The sequence below is a fragment of the Magnolia sinica genome, chromosome 6 (assembly GCF_029962835.1).
Source record: "Magnolia sinica isolate HGM2019 chromosome 6, MsV1, whole genome shotgun sequence".
Classification (NCBI taxonomy): Eukaryota; Viridiplantae; Streptophyta; class Magnoliopsida; order Magnoliales; family Magnoliaceae; genus Magnolia; species Magnolia sinica.
In genome coordinates, this window is record NC_080578.1 from 18620620 (window position 1) to 18638513 (window position 17894).

Here is a 17894-nt window from a genome sequence, read left to right on the forward strand (position 1 = left end):
CAGCTACACTCTCTTTGCAGGAAATCATCAACATCCTCCCCCCTAGACATCTATCTGTGGTTAAGGAACATCCCGGCCCCATTGTCCCGTATGGAGGATAATCTGGCCTGGGACCTTTCTATGTCCGGTAAATTCACAGTGAAGTCTGCTTAGCAGGGGATTCATCAGCATAGGGGTGGGCTAAATGGGCCTGGGACAAGGTTGTCCCACCCAAAATTGGTATCGTGCTGTGGAAAATCATGCACAACACTCTTTCGGTGGACGCGACTGTCCAGAAATCAGGGGTGTGTATTGCATCATGGTGTGAGTGTCGTGGCGGTAACCTTGGGTCTTTAACGGGTAGCAAGTTAGGCTCGCTCACTGCAGACTCTATTCTGGGCAATCCGAACATGCGGCAATCCACAACCAGCGGCCAGGCTGTGCTGGATCACGATCCCTCATCCCAGGATTTGCGTCAGAGTCCCAATGTCCCTGATAACACCTCTGCTGAACCAGAGATCCACTCTTCCCTGTCGCAGCAGACTAATGCTAACCCCCCCCCCCCCCCCCCACTCTGACCCCCATGATCACGGTAACTCGCCTGCTCAGGCCGCTAGATCCCTTGTTTTCTGCGTTAAGAATCTTGACCATTTGTTTTCTTCAGGGACAGTTGCAAGTGAAGTTTTGGCCCACTTTCAACTGCTGTTTGATGTCCCAATAATCCATTCTCATTCTATTCAGCAAAGAATCCTCTTCTAGTCGTCTTGGGCATCCGTGTCAACTCACCTCAAGCAGTTACTCGGCCTAACCCCTGCTCTCATCGTTTGGAAGCTATGGTTCAGTCATAACTCCACCCAGTTTGATGGGATTAAGATGTTGGGCCATTTGGTAGTGGGCTGGGTTTTTAGATGGTTACAGGAAATTGGAAATTCTATACCTACCGACCCATCCTCCTCCCTCAACGACACCATGGCAATTCAAGCTCTGCATATTTGGCCTGAAAGGGTGCTTCCCTCCGCCAAGCCTCTGGTGGTCAGGTGATTAAGGCCCCCTTTGGAGTGGATAAAGCTAAATGTAGACGGGTCATCTCGTGGCAACCCGGGTGAGAGCAGAGGAGGGGGAGTTTGCAGGGACTCCAGGGGCCATTTGATCTTTGCTTTTCATAGGAATTATGGCATCGCTAGGAACACCTCGGTGGAGGCTCAAGCCATGCTTGACAAAATCACTCTTTGTAGTCGTCTGGGCCTCTCAAATATTGTAGTTGAATCTGATTCCAAGATCATTGTAGATGTTGCAACCGATTCTTCTGAGCATTGCCCTTGGAGTATTTGGTATAGGATGGGCTCCATCCACCAGCTTAGCCATGTCCTTAATATCTCTTTCAGCCATATCTTTCGTGGAGGAAACGTGGTGGTGGATGCTTTAGCAAGCGAAGCTAGCGAAGGTCACGGAAATTCTTTCTTTACTTCTCCTTTGGAGCTCCCTAAGCGCATTCGGGGATCCCTGGTCCTCGATAAGGCTGGCCTGGGGATTCTGAGAGCCTGAGGAGTCTGACGATTTTGGGGTTGGATGGGGTTTTGGTTTTGCTTCTGCTAGACTCATATGTTTGATCGCCCTCCCTACCTGCCCTTTCGGCGGTCTTTCTTTTTCGGTTTGTTATTCCTTGTCCAGTTTTTAGGCACGCATATGATAGGCGAGGCCTGCCCCTTTTTGTCAGGGCCCGCCCGAATTGGTTGTACAGATTTCCTCTGTGAATGAAAGATGGTGGCATCGTTCCACCTTTCGAAAATAAATAAGATGTGAGAGAGTTTTGAATAGCTATATATTATTTTGTAAAAGATTACTACTTCATAAATGGAATTTTACACACAAAAAAACTACATACGTAATATATAATTTATATTCTAATACATCTTTCATAAACATTTTTAATAAACTACCCTTTTAATTTAAGTAATTATCATTAGAATATCTTTCGTTAAATTTCTCAGCAAAAGTTGGGAATAGTGGCTCGGGTGAGCCCTACGATGATGTTTATATGAAATACATCTAACAACTAGTTCATCACCCTATATTAGGCCTAGGGCCTAAAAATTAGCCCCATTTGAGATTTAGGTAGACCACAAAATTACCCTCATCCTCCAAATTGTCTCCCTTCGTGTGGCCCACCTAAATCTCAAATGGGCTTAATATTTGGGCCTCGAGTCTAAATTTTAGTGTGGCATCTAATGGTTAGAGTAGATTTCATATAATCATTTGGTGGGCCTTGTAAAAATCAAGAGTTGATGTTTTTCTCCTACCTATTTCCTTTGATATGGCCCACTTGAATCACAAGTCAGCCTATTTTTTTACCTGCAGCCAAAGTGGGATTACATATCTAATGGTTTGTCCAGTAAAATTCCTTTTAAATCTCTTTTTACTACAAGTTATAAGAAGGATGCCACCCTTGTTTTGGGGGGGAGGGTGGGGGTGGGGGCATGCATCAAGCTGACTTGTGATTCAAGTGGGCCACACCAAAGGAAATAATTGGGAGAGAGACGTCCAATCTTTATTTGACGGGGTTACTATGATGATTATATGAAATCCACTCCAACCATTAGATGTGATACTAAAATTTATACCTTCGGCCTAAAAATGAGACTCATCTGTCATTTGGGTGGGACAAAAGGAGAAACATTTTAGAGGGTGAGGGTTGCCCTATACACTCTTTACAATTATATGGTCCACCCAAATCACATATGGTGTTATTTTTGGGACCTAGCCTAACATCGAGTGCACATAACCAGAGTAGATTTCACATAAACATCACGGTAAGGTGCACCCAAGCCACCAACCCATTTGCTTACATGGTTGACCCTAACTTCCGTTAAAAAATTAACTCCAATGATAACTACTTAATATAGCAGCATGTTGAAACCCTTTCTAAAAATGGTATAAGAATATATATTCTATATCAAATAGGTAGAGTTTTGTAAAATTTACTTTTACAAAAGTTATGAATTTAGGGTTTACAATTTATATAAGTTATATTAAAAGGCTTTATAAACAAACTTTAAGCAGACTTTTCATCAATAATATTAATATTTTTTTTCATTTTTAGAGATTTTCTTTTTTTTCTTGTGGGTTCAAGGACCATGCTTGAGAATAAGATGATAATCTCCTCTTTTTCCATAGGCCTGCTATGTTAGTTTCCATTTGATCCTAGCCTTCAATACAACGGTGGAAAACAAAAGAAAATATCTAATGGTCAAATGTGAAAAGGAGTGATGAATAGATTCATCCAATGGATTTAATTTAAAAAATGCTAGGTGTAATGTCTATAATTTAAAAAAAAAAAAAAATGAATTTTGAATTGGGAGAGAATTTTCTCTCGAATCCCTAACTCCCTCCCCCGTATCTCTCAACTTCCTTGAGAGAGAGAGGGAGAGAGAGAGAGAGAGAGAGAGAGAGAGAGAGAGAGAGAGAGATGGGATAGCTCGTTGAGGTTAGTACTTTGAATCTCTTTCTAATTTATTTATATTACTTGCCTGAGCAGTGCAATGGATGGTTTGGATTGTCCTCAAGTCCATCATACATACCTAGATAAGAATGATCTATTTCCTGCGCAATATAGCCTACGTGAAGGAACTTCCTTTCCTCATACAGTTATGAATGGTTTAAATTATAGTTCTAAGGTAGACTAAGTTTGATATTTAGGTAAAACTTATCTGAATAAAATAATGTATAGGTCGGATTGGCCATATGGCTATTAGATTGTTAGATCTAGAGTGGATTATAAAGAGAACTTAGATTTCTATGCAAATGTTGGTATTACTTGGCACAGAAAGTCGAGATGTGACATCGGAGTATATGTGGTTAGATCCACGCAGCTCATCCAATTTATAGAGATGATCCAATCATTCGGTGGGCCACCTCAATCAAAGTAGTAAGATACATCTAATACTAATCTTAAATCATGTTGAAACCTTTAAATTTGTGAGATCAGTCGGATCAAATTGGTCCAATCAATCATTGGGATCAAAATCCCCAATTATTTAATCAATTAATCAAAATTGATAGATTGTCCAATCCAAACAATACATTGCCATTCAATTTTGAAATTTATATGTAAATAAACATATGAATAGTTTGGATTAACAAATCAATGGGCCTTCTTTGATGTTTAACCAAGGAGGGACCAATGATGGGTGTGAATCTGTTCAAATTGGTTAAATGGACCCGAAACTTTTAATTCTCAAATTTCTAATTTTAATCGGGTTTATTTGTGTACTATCGGTTGATCAAAGATGTTGAATTTTGTCCAGCGACCCATTTGTCTTAATCAGAATTTTCTCGATTTGAAGTTCGATCAATTGAAGCATTCTTAATCGATGTAGATCGATTGACAGCATTGATTGACAACTGTGTGGACAAAATTATCTAAAATCAGAATTTTGATAAGTGAATTTAATGAACGTATTATATATAAAAACTCTTATTATTTGATTATTTAGAGTTTGTTGAACAATGGTTAGCCACCTAACGTGTTTCATCAAAGGTGGGCCCCATTGTGTAATAACAAGATCAATAATAATATTATGGATATAAACTGTTAGGATTTCTGAATACAAAACAATCTGACCATCTTGTGGAATTATCATTGTTAGACTCGGGTGTGTAACCTACCATGTCTCATGTTTATGAAAATTAAAATGAAATTGGTTGTATAGTTAATTAATTGATGTGTTGATTAATTTATATGTGTGGATTCATTGATATGTTGACTGCTTGAAGTATTATTATAACTGATGATGATATATATGAAATAGTGTCACATGTTAAATTATGTTCTCACATTTAATTTTCTAGAAATATGATTGATTTTGCATGCTTAAAATATGAATTAAACAAGTGCATATGAACAACTATGAAATAATGAATTCATACATCATCCATCACATCCGCATAAAGTATGGTCGATCCTGGGGGCCCTTCTTAGAAGAAATGTCGATCTTGGTAAAGCGTTACCATATGCGGGATATGTCTATGCCTACAAAAGGTAGAAGCCTACCCAATGGATCATACATTTTTACATTTTATATTTTGTACTATTTTAATTGTTATGTATATGAAGCATACTAAGTTATTTCACTAGGCTTAGTCAGCTTATATTTTTATTTATGGAAAAAACCATACAGATGAGGCATTAGCAGATAATGTGGCACAGGAATTGGGAGGGGTCATTGAACCTAAACATGATCATACTTGTCCAAAGATGAATTGGTGGCATTGGAACATTCCTGAATATATATCTAATTTCACTTGTTAGTATAATTCAGTTTACGTACAATGCATATTAGTATTGATTAAGATGTGGAGCCACATCTGGGACCGTCCTCGACTGGTCGTGAGCCATGCTCGACCAGTCGTAGGGTCCGGCTCGACCGGTCATGGACTGGCTCAACTTAAAGTCTAGCGAGCACTGTTTTTTTATCCCGAGGTGTTCGATCGGTCGTGGCCCATTCACGACCGGTCGTGGGGTCCTCTCGACCGGTCGTGCAGGCTGCACGACCAGTCGAGGTTACGCAGATTCGTTCCGCGATTTTGCGCAGATTTCGTGTCACAAGTCCTTTCGCAACTGGGATGCGGAAAGGGGAGTTTCCTAAACTATAAACAGGGATCCCTAGGGTTTTCATATTGAGAGAAAAAAAAAGGAAAAATTATTCTAAGGTGTGGGCAAAGGATTTTCTATGTGCTTCCAAGGGAGAGGTTAGTATATTACTTTGTAATCTTCATTCTTCATAGTAGAAGTTTGCATCCGTGGTTTTTTACCCTAGTTTGGGGTTTTTTCACGTATATCTTGTCTTGTGGTTTTTTTTGAATGCTTTGATCTATTTCTAGTTTATATTTCTTCCTGTTTATCGTTTGTGGGTGAGGCTTGAGATTGGATCTAGGCTCACTGCGTTGTTGGCATGCTGCGCAACAAAGGATCCACTTGTAGAGATAAGGGAGATCTACGCTTGATTCAAGAACACAATTGGATTTAGAGTCCCATCTTCATCCAGTTGGAAGGTATAACGGAAGATTATCTGTATCAGAAGGACCTCTATATTCCTCTAGGAGGAAAAGAGAAGAAACCAGAAAAGATGACAGATGATGAATGATTTTTACTGGATAGGAAAGCTTTAGGAACAATCCGACTCTTTTTGTCTAAGAGCGTCGCCTTCAATATATCCAAGGTAAAAACGACAAAAGAATTAATGGAAACCCTAGCCACTATGTATGAAAAACCCTCAACATCCAACAAGGTTCATCTTATGAAATAGTTATTCAACATGAAGATGTCAAATGGTGGGAGCGTAGCTGAACATGTAAACGAGTTCAATACAGTCACGAGCCAGTTGGAATCCGTTGGCATTATTTTTGAGGATGAGGTAAGGGCATTATTGATCTTATCCAGTTTACCAGATAGATGGGATGGTTTGGTGATTGCAGTGAGCAATTCTTCAGGGTCGACAAAGTTAAAGTTTGATGATGTAGTCAGTCTAATTCTCAGTGAAGAATCTAGAAGAAAGGCATCAGGAGTTTCAGGGGATTCAGGGAATGCTCTAAATGTTGAAAGAAGAGGAAGATCACTGAACAAAGGAGGCAATAAACACGGGGTTCTAAGTCGAGGAAGAAGTCCAAGGGACCGAAAGACAAATACGGGTGTTGGCATTGCGTTAAGAAGGGGCACATAAAACGTGATTGCATGACACTCAAGAAACAAAAAGGAAGCTCTCAAGGCAGGAAGGATTTAGTAAATCTATCTGAGGAGAGTGACACAGAGGCGTTGTCTTGTCTCTTGATGCGAGGAATGAGTCTTGGGTTATAGACTCAAGTGCTTCATTTCAAGCCACTTCATGTAAGGAAGTTTTGCGTGATTATGTGTCAGGTGACTTTGGGAGAGTCTCCCTCGGTGATGATGAGCCGTGCAGTAATGTTGGAAAGGGAAACGTTTATGTCAATCAGAAAGATGGAACGGTTTTGAAATTGAAGGATGTCAGACATGTACCGAGTTTGAAACGTAACTTGATCTCAATGGGGCAGTTGACCGATACCGGTTATGTGACGACATTCACTTCTGATTCCTTGAAGATCACAAAAAGTGCCTTGGTGATATCTCGAGGATAAAAGGAAGGTACTTTATACGTGACTTCAGGATCATATAGTTCACTCTCAGTCGCATCAACTGGAGTGAATGGGCAGTTATGGCATCAAAAGTTGGGACATATGAGTGAGAAAGGGATGAAAGTGCTATTGTCAAAAGGGAAGCTACCAGGGCTGAAGTCGTTTGACTTGGAATTCTGCGAGGACTGCGTATATGGTAAGCAGAAGAGGGTAAGTTTCAAGAAGACAGGACACACTCCAAAGACGCATCTATTGAAGCTTGTACACACTGATGTGTGGGGACTGGCACAAGTATTATCTCTTGGTGGCTCACGTTATTTTGTTTCCTTTATTGATGATGCTAGTAGAAAATTGTGGGTCTATTTCTTAAAGCAAAAATCTGATGTATTTGATGTATTTAAGAAGTGGAAAGTTATGGTAGAAAATAAGACAGGTAGAACAGTAAAATTTCTCAGATCTGATAATGGGGGAGAGTATTGTGATAAGAGATTTGAGGACTATTGTGCAGCAAATAGAATCAAACATTAGAAAATAATTCCAAGGACACCACAGTAGAATGGTGTGGCTGAGCGCATTAACAGGACCATCCTTGAGGTGCCACGAGAATGAGGCTACATGTAGGGTTGCCCAAGACCTTTTGGGCAGATGCTATGAATACCGCCGCATATCTCATCAATAGAAGTCCCTCAGCACCATTGGATGGTGGGCTACCAGAAGAAACGTGGACTGGGAAAGAAGTGAACCTTGCACATCTCAAAGTATTCAGTTGCACTTCATATGTTCACATTGATGCAGAGCACAGAAACAAGCTGGATGCGAAATTCAGGAGGTACACGTTTATAGGCTACGGGCAGCATAATTTTGGCTACAGGTTTTGGGATGCAGAAAACAAGAAAATTATCAGAAGCAAGGATGTACTCTTCAATGAAAAAGTGATGCATAAGGACAGTGTGCAAAAAAATAAGGCCGAGGAGAAAGAATTCGTAGAGATTGAAGAGTTACAGGACACGGGTGTTACAGCACCACAGGATGATCATGCACAGGAGTATTATAAGGAAGAGCCGCATACACCGATTGTGAGGAGGTCTACTCGGGAGAGTCTAATACTCACCCTCCTTACATTATCTACTGCTGACAGATAATGGTGAACCAGAATATTTTGAAGAGGCATTAAAGACAGATACACGGGTTAAGTGGGAGTAGGCCATGGATGAGGAGATGGATTCTCCGAGTCCAATCGTACATGGGAGCTAGTCACGCTACCTATGGGTAAGAAAGCTCTTTATAACAAGTGGGTTTATAGATTGAAGGAGGAGCATGATGGCTCGAAACAGTACAAGGCTAGACTGGTTGTGAAAGGGTTTCAACAAAAGGCACGTATTGATTTCACTGAAATATTCTCACTTGTGGTGAAAATGTCCACGATTCGTATGTTCTTGAGTATAGTGGCTACAAAGGACTTACATCTAGAGCAGCTAGATGTTAAGACAGCCTTTCTTTATGCGGACCTTGAAGAATAAATATATATGCATCAGCCGACAAGATACATGGCACCAGGAAAGGAGAACAAAGTGTGCAGACTGAAGAAGAGTCTATATTGCCTGAAGCAGGCCCCGAGGCAGTGGTACAAGAAATTCGACAGTTTCATATCGGGAAACGGCTATAGGAGATGTCATGCAGACCATTGTTGTTATTTGAAGAAGTTTAATACGTGATACATCATCCTTCTTTTGTATATTGATGATATGCTTGTACAGGGTCGATCCCACAGGAGATGAATTGCGAGAAGGAAAAATCAAATGCAAAACAAACTAAGTAATAAAAACTAAACGATGATTTGATTTTGGATTTTTGAATGGATGTAATTCAATTGAATAAAAAAAACACCCAAGCTTCAAAGTTCCACACATAGATTAATGTTCCAAAATCATGATGACTTGGATAACACAACTAGGATCTGAGCACTATGGTCAGCCTAATCGAAAAATAAAACACTTTAAATATTTTAATAAATGATATAAAAGATTAGAAAATAATAGATTTGCACCATTGACATATATTCTCAAGCGCCAGTGATTTTAAGTATTCAATATCTATAGGATAATGAATATCAAAGAAATATAACAGGTTGAGAACATCTCCTATCTAGGAAATCTGATTAATCTAGGGTAAGCCTATCCATCAATGTAAATCTCATATGATGGAAACATATGGATCTTACAAGAGGATAAAAACAAAACCTAAATAATAGATAATATGCATACACCATTATTCTCATCATTAAAACAATCAATCATCATAATTTAAAGAAATATTAAACCCATGTGCTTCCCTTCTAGCTTGGGCTAGAGGGAACTTAGAAAAACATAATTAAATTGCAGAAATAAAAAGCAACAAGAAAGAAAGAACAAAAATTACAAATAAAAAAGATCTAAAAGGAAAGAAACAACTTATAAAGCTTTAATAAAACTAAAAACTCTTTAAAAAAACCCTAAATATTGCTCTTGAATGCTTCTAATGATGCTTTAGAATGCCCTAGGAGGCCCTATTTATAAGTAGGGAACTCCAAACTTCGTACAAAGTTGAAAACCCTAGAAAACGCCTCAAATATACGTATTTTCCCAAAATAGACTTCTCGCTGCATAGTTCGTTTAAAACAGACTTCCTGCTGTGCAGTTTTCCAAAATAAACTTCACAGCTTCAAGCTACACTTGTTTAGGACGATTTCAGGATTCTTCACTTCAAATCTTCGATTCTCTTCATTCCTCGCTTGGTTTTCTTGGATCTTTGGCATGTGAATTCTTCAATCTTGATCTCCTAAGATCCATCCCTTGCCTTGGTGAATTTGAGCATCAAATTCTTACTTTTTAACACCTTTTTCAATCCAAGCTTTTAAATTCACCTTGCAACACATACATGAGTAAAATAGAATATTAAGATGATTTATGTTCATAAAACCAAGATATAAATGGCGAAAATTATGCAATATTTGAGTCTTAACACACCCCCCAACCAGCATTTTGCTAGTCCCGAGCAAAATAAGCGAAGAAAAATAAAAATAAGAAAAAAAAAATTCTAGAAACAAAATTAAAATGAAAACAAAATTCTAACTACACCACTTTCGCAAGTAATCTCAATTGCATTTAGCATATGCAACAAGCCTTTAAACCCCTAGGTTTCCCCTAGTGGACGAGTTATAGTCTCGTGAGGGTTTCCAGAAATGTTACCCACAAACATTGAAAATAAGAAAAATATTTCAACACTATAAAATTTATACAATTATGCCTCCATTAATCATATGAATTCCAAAACAAAACAATACTTACCCTAGATATGAAGTTAGCTAGAATCTTAATTTTTTAATCCATTACATCCTTGAGTTCAGAGACCTAATCAAAATTTAGAATAGTTATAACCCAATATCCTTAGGTGCTTCGTGACACTAGTCTAACTTTGAGAAATATGCATGTTCCCTATCCTAACTCCTTTCAATCATCCCAAGAATATGAAATCTCTAGTTATCTCATTTTTTATGACATTTCTTCTTTTATCATCATATCCTCATTATTATAGACCACCCTTAGATGAAGATTCCCATCGGGTTTGCTTCATAACCTAAGGTATCGTACTTGTAATGGTAACAACAATGAATACTTAGGTATTCTAAATCCGGATCACTGACACGATTGTTATGGTCATTGCATTCATGCTCTATAATAAAAATTTCTTTTTTCCATCACTCTTTTTTTCCTTTAATATTCTCTCTTTTAAACATATATCAATGGTACTAGTTCATTCAACCTTGTTTGAATCAAAAGTTGTTATTCTAGTTCACATATCATATTCCTCACTTAGTTAGCTAGGGTGTATTGTGAATTCAGTACATCAAATTACAACTCACTTTAAACTAGTGATTAGATAATTGAACTCAAGTTTATAATTTTCAGTTGTCAGATTTCTGACTACTATCAACCTAGACTAAGTATTAAATTTGCCTTTGGAATTCGCAAAATATCATGTTCACATTCTTATATATAAAAATATTATTTTGAAAGTGTTGAAATTTTTTATATATATTTTTTCATAAACCTAAAAAAATAAAACTTAAACCTAACTGGAACCTAAAAATAATAAAAATAATAATAAAATAAACTGAAACCCCAAAAAAAAAACTTTCACATGGATGACTATCCACACCCCAACCTAAAATCTACATTATCCCCAATGTAATGATAATGTAATACAGAGAACAATAAAAATAAAAGAAATGGTAGATAGTACCTACCATGAAAAACTCACCTGTTATGTGGCACTAAAAAAATTGAATATGATACAAATCCTACACAAATGCTCCGTCAGACCAGGAGCATCATTCTGAATATTCTGGCTCATGAAGAGGGACGGACTCCTCTCCCAAATGAAAGTTTTCCACATAAGGCTTCAATCTCTGACCATTAACCTTGTACACATTGCCATTACGTGGATTCTCAATTTCAATAGCCCCATGAGTATAAACATTCTTCACAATGAAGGGGCCTGTCCATCTTGATCTTAACTTTCCCGGAAAGAACTGGAGACGGGAATTGTACAATAGGACCTTTTGCTGAGGTTCAAAATTCTTCCTCAGGATATTTTTGTCATGAAAAGCTTTGGTCCTCTCTTTGTAGATTTTAGAATTTTCATAGGAGTCTCTCCTCAACTCCTCTAATTCATTTAACTCTAATTTCCTTTGTCCACTTGCTTGATCCATATCAAAGTTTAATTTTTTTATTGCCTTCTATGCTCTATGTTCCAATTTTACAGGCAAGTGGCAAGCCTTCCTATACACCAATTTGTATGAGGACATTCTAATCGAGGTCTTATAAGTAGTCCTATAAGCCCATAAAGCATCAGATAGTCCGAGGGACCAATCCTTCTTATCTGGCCTTATAGTTTTCTCTAAAATATGTTTGATTTTTCGATTAGAAATCTCTGTTTGCCCACTTGTTTGTGAGTGGTAATGGGTGCTCACTTTATGCTTGATGCCATATTTCTTCATCAAAGCCTCAAATGTCCTATTACAAAAGTGAGACCTGTCATCACTAATGATGGCTTTTGGAGTTCTAAATCTAGAAAAAATATTTTCCTTGAGGAATCGTATGACCACTTTGTTGTCATTGGTCCTACTTGGAACTGCCTCAATCCACTTTGAAACATAGTCCACACCAACCAATATATAAAGAAATCCAAAAGAAGATGGAAATGGACCCATAAAATCAATACCCCAACAATAAAAAATCTCCAATGGTAAAATTGGGGATAAAGGCATCATGTTGCGCCGGGACACTCTTCCCAACCTTTGACATCTATCACAAGCAACACAGAAAGCATGGGTGTCTTTAAACATGGTGGGCCAGTAAAAACCACATTGCAGGATTTTTGCAGTAGTTTTCTTAGCAGAAAAATGGCCACCACATGCTTCCATGTGACAAAAAGAAATAACACTTCGAACTTCATCCTCTGGGACACAATGTCTAAAAATTTGATCAGTCCCATATTTATATAAATACGGGTCATCCCAGAAGAAGTTCCTAACCTCGGTTTCAAAACGCTTCCTATCTTGTAACTTCCAATGATATGGCATTTTTCCCGTTACAAGATAGTTCACTATATCCGCATACCAAGGTAATTTAGATATCGCAAATAATTGTTCATCAGGGAAAGTGTCCTGGATATGCATCTCCTCAGTGGAATCATCTAACACCAATCTAGAAAGGTGATCGGCCACTACGTTTTCTACTCCTTTCTTATCTTTTATCTCTAATTCAAATTCTTGGAGTAGGAGGATCCATCTCAAAAGTCTCGGCTTTGCATCTTTCTTAGATAACAAATATTTCAAAGCCGAGTGGTCCGTGAAAATGACCACTTTGGATCCCAGTAAGTAGGACCTAAACTTATCCAAAGCAAAAACTACTGCAAGTAACTCTTTTTCAGTTGTTGAGTAGTTCACTTGGGCCGAGTTTAGAGTTCTACTCGCATAGTGAATAACGTAGGGCCGTTTATCTTTCCTTTGGCCCAAAACAGCCCCTATGGCATAATCACTTGCATCGCACATTAGTTCAAAAGGAAGTGTCCAATCTGGTGGACGCATGATAGGTGCAGTGGTAAGGGATGATTTAATTTTATTAAAAGCACTTGCACACTCATCTGTCCACTTAAATGGAACATCCTTTTGAAGAAGATTAGTCAAGGGTTTAGTAATAACACTAAAGTCCTTGATGAATCTTTTATAAAAACCAGCATGCCCTATAAGTGATCTAATATCTCTAACAGTTCGGGGGATAGGTAGATTAGCTATAATGTCAAGTTTTGAGCGATCTACCTCGATTCCATTTTTGGAGATAACATGGCCCAAAACAATTCTCTTTTGAACCATGAAATGACATTTCTCCCAATTTAAGACAAGGTGTTTCTCTTCACACCTAGACAAGATAAGAGATAAATTGTTGAGGCATTCCTCAAAACTACTCCCAAATACAGAGAAGTCGTCCATGAAAACCTCAAGAAACTTTTCAGCCATATTTGAAAAAATACTTAACATACACCGTTGGAAAGTTGCTGGGGCGTTACACAATCCAAATGGCATCCGTTTGAAAGCAAACGTGCCAAATGGACAAGTGAACGTGGTTTTCTCTTGGTCTTCAAGGGCTATCTCTATTTGGTTATATCCAGAATATCCATCAAGAAAACTATAAAAGGAGTGACCTGCTACCCTCTCTAAAACTTGATCAATGAATGGTAGAGGGAAATGGTCATTCTTTGTGACCTGGTTCAATTTTCTATAGTCAATGCAAACACGCCAACCAGTGGTGACACGTGTTGGTATGAGTTCATTATTAGAATTCTGCATAATAGTTATTCCAGATTTCTTTGGGACTACTTGAGTTGGACTCACCCAAACACTATCGGATATTGGGTAGATGATTCCCACATCCAATAATTTGATCACCTCATTTTTTACAACTTCCATCATGTTTGGATTGAGACGCCTTTGAGGTTGTCTAATTGGTTTGGCGTCATCATCGAGGTGGATCCGATGGGTGCATATAGAAGGGCTTATACCCTTGATGTCAGAAATGGTCCAGCCCAAGGCTCCTTTGTGGTCCCTTAGAACTTTCAACAATTTAATCTCTTGATCCTTCTCTAAAAATGAAGAGATCACCACAGGATAAGTTTTATTTTCACCTAAGTATACATACTTAAGCTCATTTGGCAGTGGTTTTAAATCAAGCTTTGGAACATTGGTTGGTGATGGTAGAGGTTGCAAGTCCTCGATAGATAGGATTTGAGTGCGCGGTCTCCATTGGCACATACCAATGTCCTGAGTGGTAGTGCTCTCATTATCATCAGAAATTTCAGCAAGCACTTTTTCTAAATCAGAATTTTTCAAGTCTCCAATGACTTGAATCAATTCATCAGTCAGACTAGGTTCTAATTCCTCTTCTTCTATCAAGCAGTCCATGAAATTCAACTCATGGATCTCATTATTGTCAATGGGCTGCTTACATATAATGAAAATATTTAGCTCTAGAGTTATGTTACCAAAAGACAAGTTCATCATTCCATTCCTGCAATTTATGATTGTATTTGAAGTTGCTAGGAATGGGCGGCCTAAAATGATGGGAACTTGCGCGCTCGCATTTACACATGGCTCGGTGTCTAGTACAATAAAATCCACAGGGAAGTAGAATTTCTCCACTTAGACTACCATGTCCTTTAAAATTTTCCTTAGTACCTTAATGGAGCAGTCAGCGAGTTGGAGTGTAATAGTAGTTAGTTTAAGCTCGCCTAACCCCATTTGTTAGTAAACTGAATAAGGTACTAAGTTGACATTTGCACCCAAATCTAGCAAAGCATGCTCAATTTGGAAATTTCCAATAATACAAGGAATAGTGGGACTTCCCGGGTCTTTGTATTTGGGTACAACCCTTTGTTGAATTATAGCACTCACTTTCTCAGTAAGGAAGGCCTTTTTGTGCACATTTAATTTCCTTTTTACAGTGCACAAATCCTTGAGATATTTAGCATATGATGGAATTTGTCTAATGGCATCAAGTAGAGGAATATTGACAGTAACCTTTTGAAGCACATCCAACACCTCTTGATATTTCATGGGGACAGTTGGATTCCGAAGTCTAGATGGGAACGGAACTGGAGGCTCATATGACTTAGTCTCTTTATCCTTTTGCTGTTGTGGCTCTTGAACCATAGCCGGTTCATCATTTTCTTGAGACAGTGGCTCATCCTCCGGTATTTCTACCGGTTGCATTATCTTGTTATCGACCTCTTTTCCACTTCTCAAGGTAATGATGGCCTTAGCTTGTTCATGATGTAGCTCACTTGGATTTGAGTCTCCAATGAAATGTGTATTTCGAGGGTTTGGCACAGGTTGAGAAGGAAGGGTGCCTTTTTCCCTAGCATTTAGTTGAGTCTCAATCCTAGCCACAGCTGTCTTTAATTCCTGATTTGATTGGATTAGAGACTGATTCATTTGAGCTTGAGAGTTAATGAATGTGGTCAATGCATCCTCCACAGATGATCGCTTTGGCGGGGGCACATATGGTGCATTGTTAGGTGCCCCAAAGAAGTTATTTTGTGGAGGCATTTGAGGTGCATTGGGCACATTAATTTGTGGTCCATTCCTCCAACTAAGATTAGGATGGTTACGCCAATTTGGATTGTACGTGTTTCCCAATGGTTGCATAACTGACCTTTGGTAATTATTTATAGCATTTGCTTGATCATGCTCATGCGTGATATTTTGTACAACTGAGATTATTGGACAATCCTTTGTGTCATGGTCTGTACTACCACAAATGCTACAAAAATTACCTAAGGAAGTGTTTGCTTTAACCATATCAATCTTCCTAATTTCCAAAGCTTCGACCTTTCTAGCCAATGCAACGAATTTTGCATTAAGGTCGTCTTCCTCTCTTAGGACATACATTCCCGCTTTCTCTCTAGGAATGGGTCTAGTTTGGTCTGATTTAGCAGAAACATCCCATGTCTGAGTATTCTCTGCTAACATATCTAGAAAATCCCAAGCCTCATTATGATCTTTGTCAAGAAAGGTTCCACCATACATCATCTCTATGAACTGACGGGTATCCATGGTGAGCCCCTTTTGGAAAGCATCAATCACGTGCCATAGTTCATAACCATGATGTGGACAAGTAATAAGAATGTCTTTGAAGCGCTCCCAAGCTTGAAAAAATAGTTCATTCCCCTTTTGGGAGAATGACATGATTTCTTATTTTAGTGCATTTGTTTTGTGCTTGGGAAAGAACTTTTCAAAAACTCTTTACTTAAGGCTTGTCATGAAGTGATGGTATAAGGTCTTAGAGAGTTGGCTATGCTTTGGCCCGATCCTTTAGAAAAAATGAGAATAACCTAAGCTTAAGTACATTCCTATTGCCATTATTTACTTGTAATGTTGCAATTACTTCCTCAAACTCCTTTAGGTGCAAGTAGGGGATTTTAGAATCTAAGCCATGAAATTTAGGAATCAATTGAATCACACCTGGTTTAAAATCAATGTTCCCTGTGTGAGCAAAGAACACTATGTAAGTTGGTAAAGTTAATCTCTCAGGGTGTAGATGTTCACGTAAAGTCCGTGGTTGGTTTAACACATTCCTATGAACTTCATTTTCATCCTCAAGAGAAGGATTATTTTGATTTATAGTTGGATTTGGCAGATTTGGATTTGGATTATCAATTGGGTCTGCCATGGAATCCAAGTGATATTGAGTGTCTCTTCTAAGTGAATGATCAAGGCTTGGAACTAGTCCGCCTTCGGAGGAGAGTCGATTGTTTGATCCCTACTCCAACGGGGTATAAACCATCCACACCACACAACAAATACCACTAATTCAAATCGCAAGTATGATACTTAAAATAAAAATAAAAACTTAAATCAACAACCCATGTGGCAGAGCCGACCGAGGGTTCAAACCACAAAGCAAAATAAATCAACAACCCAGGCAGAAGGGCCAAAGGGTTCAGCCCACAAAGCAAAATAAATCAACAACCCAAAGCAGAGCCAACCATGAGGGTTCATCCACAAAGCAAAATAAATCAACAACCCAGGCAGAGCCGACCATGAGGGTTCAATCCACAAAGCAAAATAAAAAATAAATAAATAAATAAAAGTAAAACTAATGCAGTAAATTAAACTATGCTAATATGGAAAATAGATTCAACGGATGATCTTTGTGATCAAAAAGCAATGTAGACAACCATAGCACTTGGGTGATAAAATCCCAAGCGGGCAACCTTATGTCATAGTTAGTGCTTGAAAGTCCCAACGAATTTATTTTCAAAGAAAAAGAAAATAAGAAAAAAATTTAAAAAAATTAAAAAAATTAAAAAAAAATCTATGGAAAATCTGGAGGGTTTAGAAGAAAACTTACCTTGGCTATCTTGCACGATCCGATCTATCTCAGCCTCTCCCAAAGAACGGCGCCAAAACTTGACTTGCCTCCAAGTGCGAGAGGTTCATAAGTAATATCCCGTGAATACAGGTCGATCCCACAGGGAGATGAATGCGAGAAGGAAAAATCAAATGCAAAACAAACTAAGTAATAAAAACTAAACGATGATTTGATTTTTGGATTTTTGAATGGATGTAATTCAATTGAATAAAAAACACCCAAGCTTCAAAGTTCCACACATAGATTAATGTTCCAAAATCATGATGACTTGGATAACACAACTAGGATCTGAGCACT

The 17894-nt window shown here is 38.3% G+C and overlaps 1 non-coding gene across 1 annotated transcript; it reads left to right on the forward strand.

Moving 5' to 3' along the window:
• The first annotated feature begins 16322 nt into the window (after positions 1-16322).
• LOC131250336 (small nucleolar RNA R71) lies at positions 16323-16429 on the forward strand. The gene has a single exon (XR_009173257.1). It is a non-coding gene; the product is annotated as a small nucleolar RNA R71 (small nucleolar RNA).
• The last annotated feature ends 1465 nt before the right edge of the window (positions 16430-17894 follow it).